This window comes from Sorex araneus, chromosome X (genome assembly GCF_027595985.1).
Source record: "Sorex araneus isolate mSorAra2 chromosome X, mSorAra2.pri, whole genome shotgun sequence".
NCBI lineage: Eukaryota > Metazoa > Chordata > Mammalia > Eulipotyphla > Soricidae > Sorex > Sorex araneus.
Genome location: NC_073313.1, coordinates 310,160,267 through 310,175,447, shown reverse-complemented (window position 1 = coordinate 310,175,447; position 15,181 = coordinate 310,160,267). Strand labels below are relative to the sequence as shown.

Below are 15,181 nucleotides of genomic sequence, written 5' to 3'. Positions count from 1 at the left end.
CTCTGTAGATCTACAAGTTGAGATAACAAGTAAATAACTGAACATACATATTAGGGTGCTCAGGAAGCAATCTGAGTAGGAAACAAAGACTGGTAAAGAATGGGGGCAAAAGATAGTCTAGTAGGTAAATACTTGCTCTACATGGCATTCAACCTTGGTTCAAGTCCTTGAATCACATAGGGTTCCATTAGAACCAACAGGAGTCAGTCCTGAACACAGAACCAGAAAGAACCCCTGAGCAACATCAGGCATAGCCCCAAACAAAGTTATATGATATATGATATGCATATATATAGATGAGACCAGTATATAAATGCCTTTAAAATTAGGAAACCAGATTTAATCACTTAAAATCCTGCTATAAAACTTTATGTCAAAATGTGTAACAGAAGCTCAGCAGGAGTCTTAAATTTATAAGGGGAAAAAAAAACCTCACATTCTCAATGCCTGGTTGAGCAGAGCCCAAGCTATTCATATGAGGTAGTTTACCACTTTGACATTGAATTCAGCAGCATTTCTTTTAATGTCATTGTACTTTCATGAGTATGACCAAAGAGTATTAACTTCTGTATTCCTAGTGTCAACAAGGGAATGAGATCAGTACAGTGTTAAATTGGACTTTGTAAGATGTGAAATTTAACACTGAGATGCAGTATCCAATGGCTGCATGCATTTCCATAGCAACAATAAGAACAACATTGTTTTCCTTCAAAAATGATGACTTTTGGTGGGGTTCTGTGAACTTTATATGGTACATTACGAGGTAGAGCTTCCCGAGTGCCCTCTTCTTATGGGGGTCATGGATAGAAGAGGTTGAGGACAGGGGACTCTTAGTGTGTTCAATGAGTGGGGAAAGGACATCACAGTTGCTTGGGATACATCATAGATGAAGAACTCCAAGCACGCCAAGGTAGGACTCCTAAAGTTCTAATGCTCCTACTCTTCTGAGTCTGTGGAAACCATTAAGTCCACCACCAGTTGCTCTAGCCAAATTCATTGACATACCAGGAAAAGTGCTTGATGAAGTGATGAATTAGGGTGATACTGGCACCATAATTGAAGGTATAGGTGAATGGATATGATTCTTAAAGTGGCAGGAAACAACTTGGTCCTCATGTTCACCAGTATACAACTGGATATTATGAAGGGGATTTGTGTCACATAAGAAGACCCTGTGATGCATGCTGTCACCTTAATGGTGCCTCTGGAAGCAGGGATGATATTCTAGGTACCATGCTGGCCATCAAGACACAGATCCCAGAGGGGCCATATTCATGACTGCTTTTTCAGGGCATTTTTCATGAGATAGTTCTAATCTATACAAATTGTGCTTTCTTTCTTTCTCTGATACTGACAAATACTTTTTTTCTTTTTTTTTCTTTTTGGGTCACACCCGGTGATGCACAGGGGTTATTCCTGGCTCTGCACTTAGGAATTACTCCTGGCAGTGCTCAGGGGACCATATGGGATGCTGGGAATCAAACCCGGGTAGGCCATGTGCAAGGCAAATGCCCTACCTGCTGTGCTATTGCTCCAACCCCTTGACAAATAGTTTTAAGATAAACTGTAATGTTATTTTAAAAATGTTGCTTCAAACTTATTAACACCATAATAGCAAAAAATTTCATGTTTTAAAAAAACTTGAAATTAACTTAATATAGCAGAAGTGCTGAGATTTAGATGTGGTTAAATATATGTCACACCATTTTTTTTTGCCATGGAACTTCAGGTAAGTCATTTACACTGAGTCTGCCTCATTCTACATACTGACAAATCAATATGTAGAGAGATAGTATCCTCTGTAGTAGTGTTGTGAGTCTTTGATATTAGGACAGTGAAGGACTTGAAGATTATGGGGATTTAGTTGAAAATCAATGTAAATATAGTCATTTCTAGGACTACATATGATGTATGACATGTAGCAGAATTATCACCCATCTTAATATCATTGAGGAAATATATCAGACTCAAATTACAGTTTAAAGATGAACTGATGTTAGTTAACATCATAAATATTTTAAAGTGTGTTTGCAAAAATAATCAAAGAAAGAAAAAGCAGTGAATTAAATAATTTGGTATTTAATATTTCACAATATTAAAATAATTTAATATTGTGAAAATATTAAAGGATGAAGTAAGCATATCAGGCGGGTTCATATTAAAAATTTTAACCAAATATGACTTATACCAATAGTAATACTGCAGTTACTATACTGATGAAATTTTCTGACTAATTTCTCAGAACACTAAATAAGACATACAGAAAAATTAGGGAGCATATATAAATCAAGGTTTTGTTTATGAATGCAGTGTCTCTATTAATGTTCTGTTGTTGTTGTTTGGGATTTTAATAGGATGCATATTGGCAATTTATCACAAAGAACTGTATTCAGTCTTATAGTCCTTTATATTTTGGATTGATTTTTTCTTTTTATTTTACACACTTTTTCTAAGTGCTAGATGTGTACTGGGCTTTGTATTAAGTCCACAGTATGAATTGAATAAAACTTGTAAGTCTACTAGCCACTCTAACCAGTCTGTAATTTGGTTGTTTGTAAACTTGTCAGAGTTCTCTACTATTTTACTCTCTTCTCCTAAAAAATCTAATTTTGGATCAGTGTATATTATCCTCCTGCTTGACACAATTTTAAATTTAAACTTAAATACTGTTTGTGGTAAATCACATGACCATTGTTTTGTTGCTATGTTTTCTCAAGCATTATACAATGTACTTTAATCAGCATTATTTATGTCGGCTTTAGTAATCCCCATCCTAAGAGGGACTCTTATATAAGGTATTTTAAATCAACTCAATTTTGTTGTAGCTTTAATCTCTACCTACTGTTAAAGCAAAGTGAAATAAATACTGATTTCTAAATTGACTTTCTTTCTTTTCTTTTCAATTTTTCTTGAACAGCTCCTTAGTTGTGTATAGCTTGCTTGGGCATTTTTTAAATTTTTCTTCTTTTTTGTTCTTGGACCACACATGGTAGTGCCCAGGGGTTACTCATGCCTCTGTACTCAGAAATTACTCCTGGCAGTGCTCAGGTGACCATTTAGGAAATCAGGGACTAAACCTGGATCAGGTTGGTCGCATGCAAGTCAAATGCTCTAGCTGCTGTACTATTGCTTGACCCTAGGTATATATTTTTATGACCACTAATTTTACTTTTTGTTTTTATTTAATCTCCACTTATTTTTGTCACTTCGAGAGTCATGACTTGTGTTTTTATAGATGGCTGATATTTAACAATAATTATACCAAGATAGTTTGGCTTTGTAATTTATAATAAACTAACTAATATATAATTCTTAATTACCCATGTTATTAAATACTTCAATTCCTCTTGTTTATTAAACATTATTTCTCTCAACATTTCCACAAATATACACATATGCACTCACATTTTCTCACCCCTCATACTTTGCTACCCATTTGTGAGAAAATGTGACAAAAATATTTATATGAATGTATCATTGGATAGAAATAGGTTTACCATGTTGTTTCTTTTAAAACAAAAAATATTCATATAATCTGGAAGAAAGGAAAATGTGAACTTAATTTATACATCTATTTCATTATACATCATACATCTATCTCATTACTGTGCCTGCACTGGAATAAGACCATTTAAATGTTGTTGATTGTATAAATTCCTTATTCTGTAACAATGGGTAAGTTGTTTAGTTTTTCTGAATCTCATTGGTTCAGTTGCTGATAATAAATTTATTATACAGTAATAATAATAAATTTTATTGTTGTGCTATACTAAGATAATTTGTGAAAAAAATCCATGAGAATAGCTAACATGTATCTTTGTGCTCAATAATTGTTACTTTCCAGTCCTTATTTTCTCACTCACTTTTAATAAAAATCTATGATTTGACACTAAGTGTATTCTTATATTTATAATTATTACATCTTAATTTTTATTTAAAATAGTTCTAATTTATTAAATAATAAATGTTAAATAATTATTATTCACTTTGAGTGAGCATTATTTTTCCCTTCAAATATACTTTGAAGATTTAAACTTGAATAATTTAAAAAGGCATATTTCTTTTTTATTTATTTATTTTTTAATTAATTTATTTTTGTTTGGATTTTATTGTTTTTAATATATATGTTTTAAGAATGCAAGTGATTTTTATAGAAAGAAAATAGACAATTGTGGATAGAAATGGCATCTTACGCCACACAGAGTTGAAAAGCAAAGAGCAAATGTTTGACATAAGTGCATAATCATTCTAAGGAATTAAATGACCTAGTTTATATTCTTTGATTAATTCTTTTATATTTTATATTTATCACATCAAAATTTTTGTTTAAAATAGTTCTGATTTATTAAATGGGCTGGAGCAATAACACAGCGGTAGGGCATTTGCCTTGCATGCTGCCAACCCAGGTTCGATTCCTCCACCCCTCTCGGAGAGCCCCGGCAAGCTACTTAGAGTATCTTGCCCATACGGCAGAGCCTGGCAAGCTCTTCATGGCGTATTCGATATGCCGAAAACAGTAACAACAAGTATCACAATGGAGTCATTACTGGTGCCCACTCGAGCAAATTGATGGGCAATGAGATGACAGTGATAGTGACAATTTATTAAATAACAAGCACTATAGCACTGTCTGCTCAAGCGGACACCAGTAACATCTCCACTGTGAGACTTGATGTTACTGTTTTTGGCATATCAAATACACCACAGGTAGCTTGCCAGGCTCTGCTGTGCGGGCGAGATACTCTCGGTAGTTTGCCAGGCTCTCCAAGAGGGATGGAGGAATCGAACCCGGGTAGGCCATGTGCAAGACAAACACCCTATCCACTATGCTATTGCTCCAATCCATTAAATAACAAATGTTAAATAATTATTATTCACTTTGAGTGAGCATTATTTTTCCCTTCAAATATCTTTTGAAGATTTAAACTTGAATAATTTTAAAAGGCATATTTCTTTTTTAAAATAGAAGCAAAAGTAGTTATAACTACTATGCCTTGGCAAACTTTATTAAAACCACAGTCTTCATTGCAAAGTGAACTGAGTGTTAATATTTCCTTTACTCTTTATTCTTTTTTTTTTGCCACATTGGTTATGCTCAGGGGTCACTCTTGACTGTGCTCGAGGGCCATATAAGGTGCCCAGGGATCAAACCTGAGTCAGCAAGGCAAGAGGACTGTCTCTCTGGGACAGATTTTTTTAATTTATAACAAAGTGCGTGACTGTATATTAACTCAGAAGATGAACTGACCTACTGACATGCCAAAAAGGTTTCTCTCGCACATGTCCTCCCTTCCTGTCTTTGTCAGAGTTTCTCATTTAACCTAAGCTTTATTGGTAGAGCAGTATTCTTGAACAGGAAACAAAAATAGGCACACATACGAAACAGTATCTAGGAGGATTAGGCAAGCAGGTTTGTGAATTTCAGTTCCTTAATAGGATTTAAATCATACTCAAACTAGAAAATAGAAATACACGCACAAACACACACATACACATATACATGTATACTTACTGGTGTGAGATGTCTAGAATAATCTAGACATAGTCTCTAGAATAATCAAGACACAGGGTAGGACTATGTATTTTCATGGACAACTCAGAATAATTATTCAATACATCCATCAACTTATTCTGTCACCCCCATACAATAACTGTGACTTATTTACCTTACTCATCTCCTCAACGTTGATGGGAATACCATCTGGTTCAGCCTCTATGGAAAACAGTATGGGAACTTCTCCAAAAATTAACAGTTAAGCCTCCATATAATCCAACAACTTGCTTTAGTATCTACCACAGAACACTAAAACATTCAGCCAAAAAACATATTAGTACTCCTACATGTGTTGCTGCTCTATTCATCATAGCCAAGATCTGGAAACAACTCAAGTGCCTAAGAATAGATGAATGGAAAATGAAGCTGTGTTATATATACAAAATGGAACACTGTTCAGTTATAAGAATAGATGAAATCCTACAGTTTACTGCAACTTGGATAGATTTAGAAAGTAGCGTGCTGAGTAAGATGAATCTAAAAGGGAAGGACAAATACCAAATTATCTTTCTCATACACTGAGCATTAAGAAGGTAAGGTGGCAAAAAATGACCAATTATAATAGACTTTAAGAGTCTACTTATAGAACTCAACTTGGTAAATGTGGGGGACCAAAGTGAGAGGGGACCTAGAGATAGTGGTACAGGGATGCTGATATTCTCCTGATGGTTGTGGTGTGGCAACACTATGTTCCTGAAACATCGTTATTAGTATTGTAAATAAAGGTGCTTAGATTTACTTAAATAAATAAATAAATAAAAGCTATATTTATTAAAATCTTATTTAAAAATGTAAGTATAATTATTTTAGTCTATATTAGTATCACCAAGTACTAAAATTAGTAATAGGCTAAGCAACTTTTATTGGCATTCCCTTATAATAGAATATATGCTAAAATTAATTATCAAAGCTGGGCATTATTCACCTCGAAGACTTCATAAATAAAGACTAGAAGTCGCATTATGTCTCTGTACGAATATCTGTTTACCCTCTTAAAGAAATTAAGTTATAGACTTCTTTTAGGAAATTTTTTGTGTGGGGAACACCTAGCAGTACTTAGTTTATTCCTCGTTCTGCTCTTAGGGTTCACTTCTGGAGATACTCAGGGGACCCTATGGATTACTGGGCATTGAACGCTCATCAGCTATATACATGGAGAGCTCCTTATCTGCTGCACTATCTTATTGATCCACATACCAGTTTTTACTAACTTTAGAGCTTGTTTAACTTGTAGCTCAATTAATTTTTTCATAGACATCATCATGTTCTTATCCAAGAGTAATTTAATTTTTATTTTCTCCATGTTCTATTTATGTTGATAGATTTCTCCTCCAGTAGCATTTTCGTCCCATTGTTCATTGATTTGCTCGAGTGGGCACCAGTAACATCTCCATTGTGAGACTTGTTGTTACTGTTTTTGGCGTATCAAATATGCCATGGGTAGCTTGCCAGGCTCTGCCTTGTGGGCGGGATACTCTCAATAGCTTGCCTGGCGCTCTGAGAGGGGCAGAGGAATTGAACCCAGGTCAGCCGCATGCAAGACAAACACCCTACCTGCTGTGCTCTCGTTCCAGCCCAACATAAACATGTGATGTTACAAAATTTTCTCTAGAACTTTTTATAACTATATGTAATTTCTTTGGTATTTTGTGTTTAATTTAATTCAAACTACTGATTAATCCCTTGTGAGCTTCTCTTATAAATAAAAGGAAAAGATGCTTTATTTTTTCCCCAGTGCTTAGGAATTTTCACTGAACCTTTTGTTATTAATTTCTAGATTAATTTCATGTAATAACATTGTTGCATTTCAGTTATTTTAAGTTTGCCACTTAAAATAAAGTCTTTTATATCCCATTAAATGTTCTCTTTTGGTGAACATTCTATGTTCACTCCAATAGAATATATATTTGGCTATTGGGTGATGAATTATATGTGTCTTAATTAAATCAGAGAAATTGAGAGGCTGTTCCAGCCCTCTGCTTTTCCTGTTTATTTGCTCTATTCCTTTATGAGAGATGACTATTGATGTCTCCAACCCTATTGTGGAGTTGATCTGTGTTTCTCCTTTTAATTCCATCAGATTTTGATTTATCTATTCAGAAGCTCTATTGGAAGTCCACATGCTCTTAAGATGATCATCAGGGACTCCAGCAAGTTATTCCAAGGCCTTGGAGAGAAGCCAGAGCAGAACTGTCAGAAGCCCGAAACCTCATGGGACCTGTGCTATGCAGCCCAGTCCCCAACGGAGTGGCCCAAGACCTGGGCCTTACAGATATTCAGACATCTCAGATCCCTCAGATCCACTCCTTCCCAATGCCTGAAACAAGCAAACAAACAAAAACAACAAAACACGCTTTTCAGCCGAGCAGCAAAAATGACTGTATAGAACTACTCAGTGAATGGTATTACACAGGTAATAAAAGGTTGGTGAAATCTTTGAACAGAATACAGTTGAAGTTACTGTGTGTCCATCCCATTGAGAAGGAAAGACTCAAAAGTACAGCCTGGCTCAGAGAGGGATGTATCACCATGTTCGACACATGGTATCTAAAACATCCTGTTTTCTCATCATACTGCGGAGAAGCTGAGATGCTTGTTTTGGTTGCTTTCAGGGCTATAAAGACACATCGCATGGGATCGAAAAACAGATTTAATTCACTAAATCCAGACGTTTTTTACAGTGCAGATGATATTCAATCAGCACATGCTTCAATTTCATGGAAATTAGGTAAAAAGATTTAGAGTGCATTTGCCTTCCTTCTCAAGAGTGCTACTACCATTCCTCTATAATATTCATAGAAAAAGGTTAAATTTCATTTCCAAAGTTTTATATTCATAATTTGTAAAAGATTATTGAAAAAGTGCAGTAATAAGTGATTAAGAGGTGTCGGATATTCTTGAGGTGTGTCCAGACAAGATCACCAGGCAGATGAGGGAGTAGCAGTGGGTGTGAGGTTATCTTTGAGGAGTCATTCTCTGAAAACAGCACAGTGTTCATTACTTTAATGAAAGTAATTTCTCCTCTAGTAAATTAGACTATTTATTTCTCACCAAATCTTGAAATTAAGACTGAGTTTTATGAGATTTTTGTGAATTGAACATATATTTTGAAATTTTAGCATCAAGGGAGAATGTGGCCCATGCATTGCTCTGTAAGTTATTTATGAAATATTTATTCACTAAGTTTAGTAATGATACTTTCAGCTTGAAGAGTCAATCCCCCTCTCATTTACTTTTTCTCTTCAATGGCATCAAATCACTGCATTATATATTAATTTTCTGATTATAAAAAATTGAATTAAAGTAAAATCCAATATTTTTATGTATGTGAAATGCAAAGTTAAGTGTACCTAGGAAACCACTATTAAACTCAAAGTAAAAAGTGTTTAACACTCAATTTTTTTTAACTCTACTTATAATTTCCTCATTAATTTATTTTAGCTTTTGGGCCACACTGGTCGATGTTAATTGGTTGCTCCTGACCTTGTACTCAGGAATTACTCCTAGAAATACCAGGAGACCAAATGGCTGTCCCATTTGGTCCAAATTCAAGCTGGGTAGCCTGAATGCAACCTATCTGCTGTATTATTGTTCCGGCCCCCTGGTTCCTCATTTTAAAGTAAGCTCTTAACTGCATTTTGCCCTTATGATTCTGAGAATATGTTAGTACTTTGTGGTTGTTTCTTGATTTTTATAAAATATCTTTGATATTTTTCCATAAACATAGTGCTTCTAAGACTCATCCATTCTTGCAAATGCATTTGAATCTCACACATTTCTAAAACTCTAGAATTATTCTGTAAGGACAAGTAGTATTTTATTTAATTATTGGTTGACACATGCAAAAAAATGGGCTTAGAACTCGACCTGACACCATGCACAAAAGTCAGATCAAAATGGATTAAAGACCTCAACATCAGACCACAAACCATAAGGTACATTGAAGACAAGGTCGGCAAAACCCTCCACGATATTGAAGATAAAGGTATCTTCAAAGATGACACGGAACTAAACAATCTAGTAAAAACAGAAATCAACAAATGGGACTACATTAAACTAAAAAGCTTCTGCACCGCAAAAGATACAGTGACCAGAATACAAAGACTATTTACAGAATGGGAAAGGATATTTACACAATACCCATCAGATAAGGGGTTGATATCAATGGTATATAAAGCACTGGTTGAACTCTACAAGAAGAAAACATCCAACCCCATCAAAAAATGGGGTGAAGAAATGAACAGAAACTTTACCAAGGAAGAGATACGAATGGCCAAAAGGCACATGAAAAAGTGCTCTACATCACTAATCGTCAGAGAGATGCAGATCAAAACAACCATGAGATACCACCTCACACCACAGAGACTAGCACACATCCAAAAGAACAAAAGCAACCGCTGTTGGAGAGGATGTGGGGAGAAAGGGACCCTTCTACACTGCTGGTGGGAATGCCGGCTAGTTCATCCCTTTTGGAAAACAGTATGGACGATTCTCAAAAAACTAGAGGTTGAGCTCCCATTTGACCCAGCAATACCACTGCTGGGAATATATCCCAGAAAAGCCAAAAAGTATAGTCGAAGTGACATATGCACTTATATGTTCACCGCAGCACTGTTTACAATAGCCAGAATCTGGAAAAAACCCGAGTGCCCTAGAACAGATGACTGGTTGAAGAAACCCTGGTACATCTATACAATGGAATACTATGCAACTGTTAGAAAAAATGAGGTCATGACGTTTGCATATAAGTGGATCAACATGGAAAGTATCATGCTAAGTGAAATGAGTCAGAAAGAGAGAGACAGACATAGAAAGATTGCACTCATCTGTGGAATATAGAATAATAGACTATAAGACTAACGCCCAAGAATAGTAGAAATAAGTACCAGGAGATTGTTTCCATGGCTTGGAGGCTGGTCTCTCATTCTGGGTAACTCAGGGAAGGGACCACCAAGTAAAATGTGGTTGGAGGTCATGTGGGGTAAGGGTGATGCGGGCCGAATACAGACTAGAGACTGAACACAATGGCCACTCAACACCTTTATTGCAAACCACAACACCTAATCAGAGAGAGAGAACAAAAGGGAATTCCCTGCCATAGTGGCAGGGTGGGGTGGGGGGAGACGGGACTGGGGAGGGGGGGAGGGATGTTGGGTTTACTGGTGGTGGAGAATGGGCACTGGTGAAGGGATGGGTTATCGAACTTTGTATGAGGGAAACATGAGCACAAAGATGTATGGATCTGTAACTGTACCCTCACGATGACTCTCTAATTAAAAATAAACTAATAAAAAAAATGCTTTGGAAAAAAAATTATTGGTTGAGTGATAATACAGTAGGTAGGGCGTTTGCCTTGCACGCGGCTGACCCAGGTTCAATTCCTCCATCCCTCTCAGAGAGCCTGGCAAGCTACCGGGAGTATCCCACCTGCATGGCAGAACCTGGCAAGCTCCCTGTGGCATATTCAATATGCCAAAAACAATAACAACAAGTCTCACAATGGAGACGTTACTGGTGCCTGCTCAAACAAATCAATGAACAGGATGACAGTGCTACAGTGCTACAGTCATAAACATATAGGTTGCTTACACTTCTCTGAAGCAATACAAAAGCTACTATTTTCAATTCTTTTTAGATGTTCTATTTTATGGGCCACAAACAGAAATGCTCAGGATTTACTCCTGAGTCTGCACTCAGGTATCATATCTGGCAGTATTTGGTAGACCCTATAGGATGTTGGGGATCAAACCCAGAACAACCATGTGTAAGGAATGGGATGCCCTGAAAAAACGTATTGTGTTATGTGTGTGTTACCATCATAACCATGCTTGATAGTTATTGCTGTGCAAGTGTCAGTTACTATTTGCTGACAAAATGAAACTCTTCTAATGAAATGGCTTCTAGAAACACATCTGAAAGCTATTATTTCTATGTTAACAGTATAGTCCTAGACAGATAAATAATAATCTGACTTATGCAACTGAATGTTTTGTGTATGTGTGTGATGCCTCGACCCTGCTGTTTCTTACTAGAGTCTATGGGCTACACAGTTGTTTCTGAAGCCTTATAACTAGGACTTATCTCCACTGAACCTAGAAGAGAATTGATTACTCACATGGAAGCCATGTTATTTCTTTTATGGGAAGTCTCTGCATTGTTTTTCCATAGAGATTAAGCAAAATCACATTCCTGGCTAAAGAAGGATTAGGAATGCGTTCTTTAAATTTGAATTCATTTCTTTCAATTTCTTATTAGCAGTTTAGAAAGCATAAACAGCAGTAACAAAACTGAGTTTAAATTCACTCATAAACCTAATAACTGAGGTGTCACACAGACACACGCACATACACACACATGCATACTCTGTTTCTGTCTTTGTCTGTCTCTCTGTCTCTCTCTGTCTTCTCTCTCTGTCTCTATTTCTTACTCTCTCATACACACACAGAAAAACATTACAAGTTTTTCAAGCTCTTTGTGCATCAGTTAATCTCATCTTATGGAACATTTGTTTTTAAACCAAATAAAACCAGTTATTCGAGGTATTATAGCCAATCTGTCAATATGTGATTCATATTAAAGTATATATGGAGTCACAGTAGAAGATGGTTTTTACCTGTTTGGACAGATCTCACTCCAGTGATTTAAGATCATCTCTCTGACTCACAATATATACTGGCTTCTCTGAGTGAGAAGAGTAGAAACAAGAAACGTAAGCCCTTAACACTTAACATTTTACAAGATACAGCAACCACTGAATCAGGGGGACATAGGGAGATGGAGGTAGGCTCTAACCTTAGGTGCAGTGAATTCACGTGTCACATTGATGAATTGCTAAACCACTGCATTGGCCAATAATGGTGAAGATTTTGCTTGGAACTTTCCTTGTTGGATATGATCACTTTAATAAATATGATTTAAGCATCTCCTTCAGCAAAAAGGTCAACAAAAATGACAACAGTAATGGGAAAGCTCTAACCTATACTTTCTAAAAGCTGAAATGTAAATGTTAAACTCCCTGCCACTCATCCCTACCACCACAGGCAGAGTTCTGGAACAATTGATACACGTGTCAATGAGTAAAACAAGGCACTATAGCTTCTATATGTCATCTCAAATAATTTGATATTTAAATGTCAGATAGAAGTAAACCAAATCTACATGCCTGGCCTTGTAGATTTGTTGAAATCCTGAATCTCTGCTTTGCCAGAGATAAGGGTCACTAGGCTGACTGAATATGAGGTAAACCATACCATAAAGGTTTCATTTCCCTTTAAGCTCACAAAGAAGGGTTGTTTCTTTTTCATTTACAGTTTACTAAAACATCCCAAAGTAGGGAAAAAAATGGTTTGAATAACTGGCATCTCAAATTTCCCATGAATGTCATTTCTCTTCTGTTATGACATTCCTCACTTTGCGTTCAGTCTCTCAGAATGATCGAGATGTCAAAATGGAAGGCTTGAAGTCAGCCAACTGGCTTCTGAAGCGTGTGTTTCTCTTCAGTCATTAAACACCCCCAGTAGATTCCATCCTGTGTCACAGGTAAGCTTGCCAGAGAAAACCACATGCAGAATTTTCATGTCTCCCAAACCAGAATAGGAACCACACCGGGATGTCTCCTTTCACTGGTCACTTTGACCAGTGCAGGAAAGCCAGTCTCTGCTGTGAGAGCATCCTGCAGGGTACACACCTGACCTCTCTGTAGAAAGGGTCACAACTGTAAAGTGGAAATCAGGCCTTTGTATGAACTTAGTATGCAAAAAGTGTATGTAAGCAAATAGCAAAATTTTCACAAAATTTTACAAAGAAACTCTTTTTCTTTTCCTTGGTCTTTGTTTCCTCTCATTCTAGTGACCTCTTATACCCCATTAGAGTTATAGGCTTTCTAATCTCTTCCACACAGCTTCTACTCAGCAGGTGGAGAGAAAGAAGTACTATAGCCAGCAACCTCGTGGTGAACTTTCTGGGAATGCAGAATGTTCTGTGTACTCTGGTTCCTGACGAGATTGCTCCTCTCTCCTGATGAATCACAGCAGTAGCAACATGGACAGTATCACCAGTACAAGTATTTCCAAGCATCCAATTATGAGCTAGACACTCTCCATGGAAATTACATTCGCCAGCACCTGCCCAGATGGAAAGTTTTGTCTCAGCACTTCTCACAGCTAGCAGAGGGCAGTATCCTCCATGGTGTCTTGCCAGTTGGGGTTATGAGCAATTCTGTTCCAAAAAGCCTCATGAGACAGCTGGCGACTGTGGTACAATGGTACTGCCTCAGTATGTGTCCCATAAAAATGTGAGACTGAGGTACATGTCTAGGTCAGGGTTCACCAAGCTTCTCTGTTTCTGCCCCCAGTGAGGGTCTCTCAAGGGACTGCTTCTTCCTTATCCTCCTTCTCTTAATAGTGCTTCCAACTGAGAGGTTGAACTTACTACATCCAGCTGCTTGCCGCAGTAATCCTCTATCCCCCCACTTTAAAATTAGCATACATCTTTTTGCAATATGTTTAATTTTCAATTGTAGTGCATTTGTATTAATTCCAGTGCATGCTTGATGATTCCGTAAGAGTAGTGAGTCGCGAGAGTTGGAAATGACATCCAATGGCAGGTGACGAGGCCATGTTGTTTGAAATCCTAGAGGATTGAGGGAAACCACCATGAGACAAATATGGCTCCATAACCAGATACACTGCAGAACTAGGAAGGGAGATTTCAAATGGTAGTGAAGAGGAGACAATTTGTCCCCACGGGGACAAGTGATTCTGAAATAATGAGTCACAGGACTATTTCAAAGTTTAGTTCATGGAAATTCTGTGAATTCACTTTCCTTAACATCTCTAAATATATTATAGAGCACAAATAGCCAGATGTACTTAGATGCAACATAACCTGTTGAGTGAACTACATTGCCCAGGTAAATTTTACATTCAATGGTAAACTAGTGAAATTCGAAAAATGATTTTTATTGCTCTTTTCCTCAATATACCCTAGCTTTCTTAGTTTAAGGTCTCTTCTAGAAATAATCCAAACTATGTCTTCTATTAATGTAGCCAGAGAATTTCAAAACTAAAACTCTTAGAAAGCACATGGATAGCCATTTATGTTGCTCTTACATAGTTTACCAAATGCAAATCCACATGTTCAATCTCTTACTCTAGTCCTCACTTCCTTTTGGGTTATTATTTTCGTTGCCAAGAAATTAAAGATTACAGATGTCCTTTATATTTATGTGGCATTCTACTTAAGAGTATCTTATCATTTATGTAAAATTGAACATTGGTAACTATTAACCACACAGGCATTTAATTCTCAGTTCATTTTTAATTTCTAAAGGCAATAAAAATATCTTTCCTTTTTCTTTATCTTTAAAAATATCAACAATAATATATCACATGATATTTAGTTATAATATGTAGAATAACATAACCTCAGGTAGTTTAGGTTTATTGGGTTACTCCCATCACAGTGCTCCCATTCCTCTGTGTTTATTTGTAGCTTCTTTCTTAGTGTTCTGTTGATTTGTAAATGTTTTTCTCTTCTCCTTGAGTCCTTTGCATAGTTTATTCAGAGCAATGTCCTTTTTGTATGGACACAGAAAGACTTAGTAAATGCTATGCTTTTGTAACCTGA

The 15,181-nt window shown here is 36.5% G+C and overlaps 1 pseudogene; it reads left to right on the top strand.

Moving 5' to 3' along the window:
• The window catches only part of LOC101538295 (RNA-binding protein EWS-like), a 104,457-nt pseudogene extending 91,396 nt beyond the window's left edge, over positions 1 to 13,061 (top strand).
• Positions 13,062 to 15,181: the final 2,120 nt, after the last annotated feature.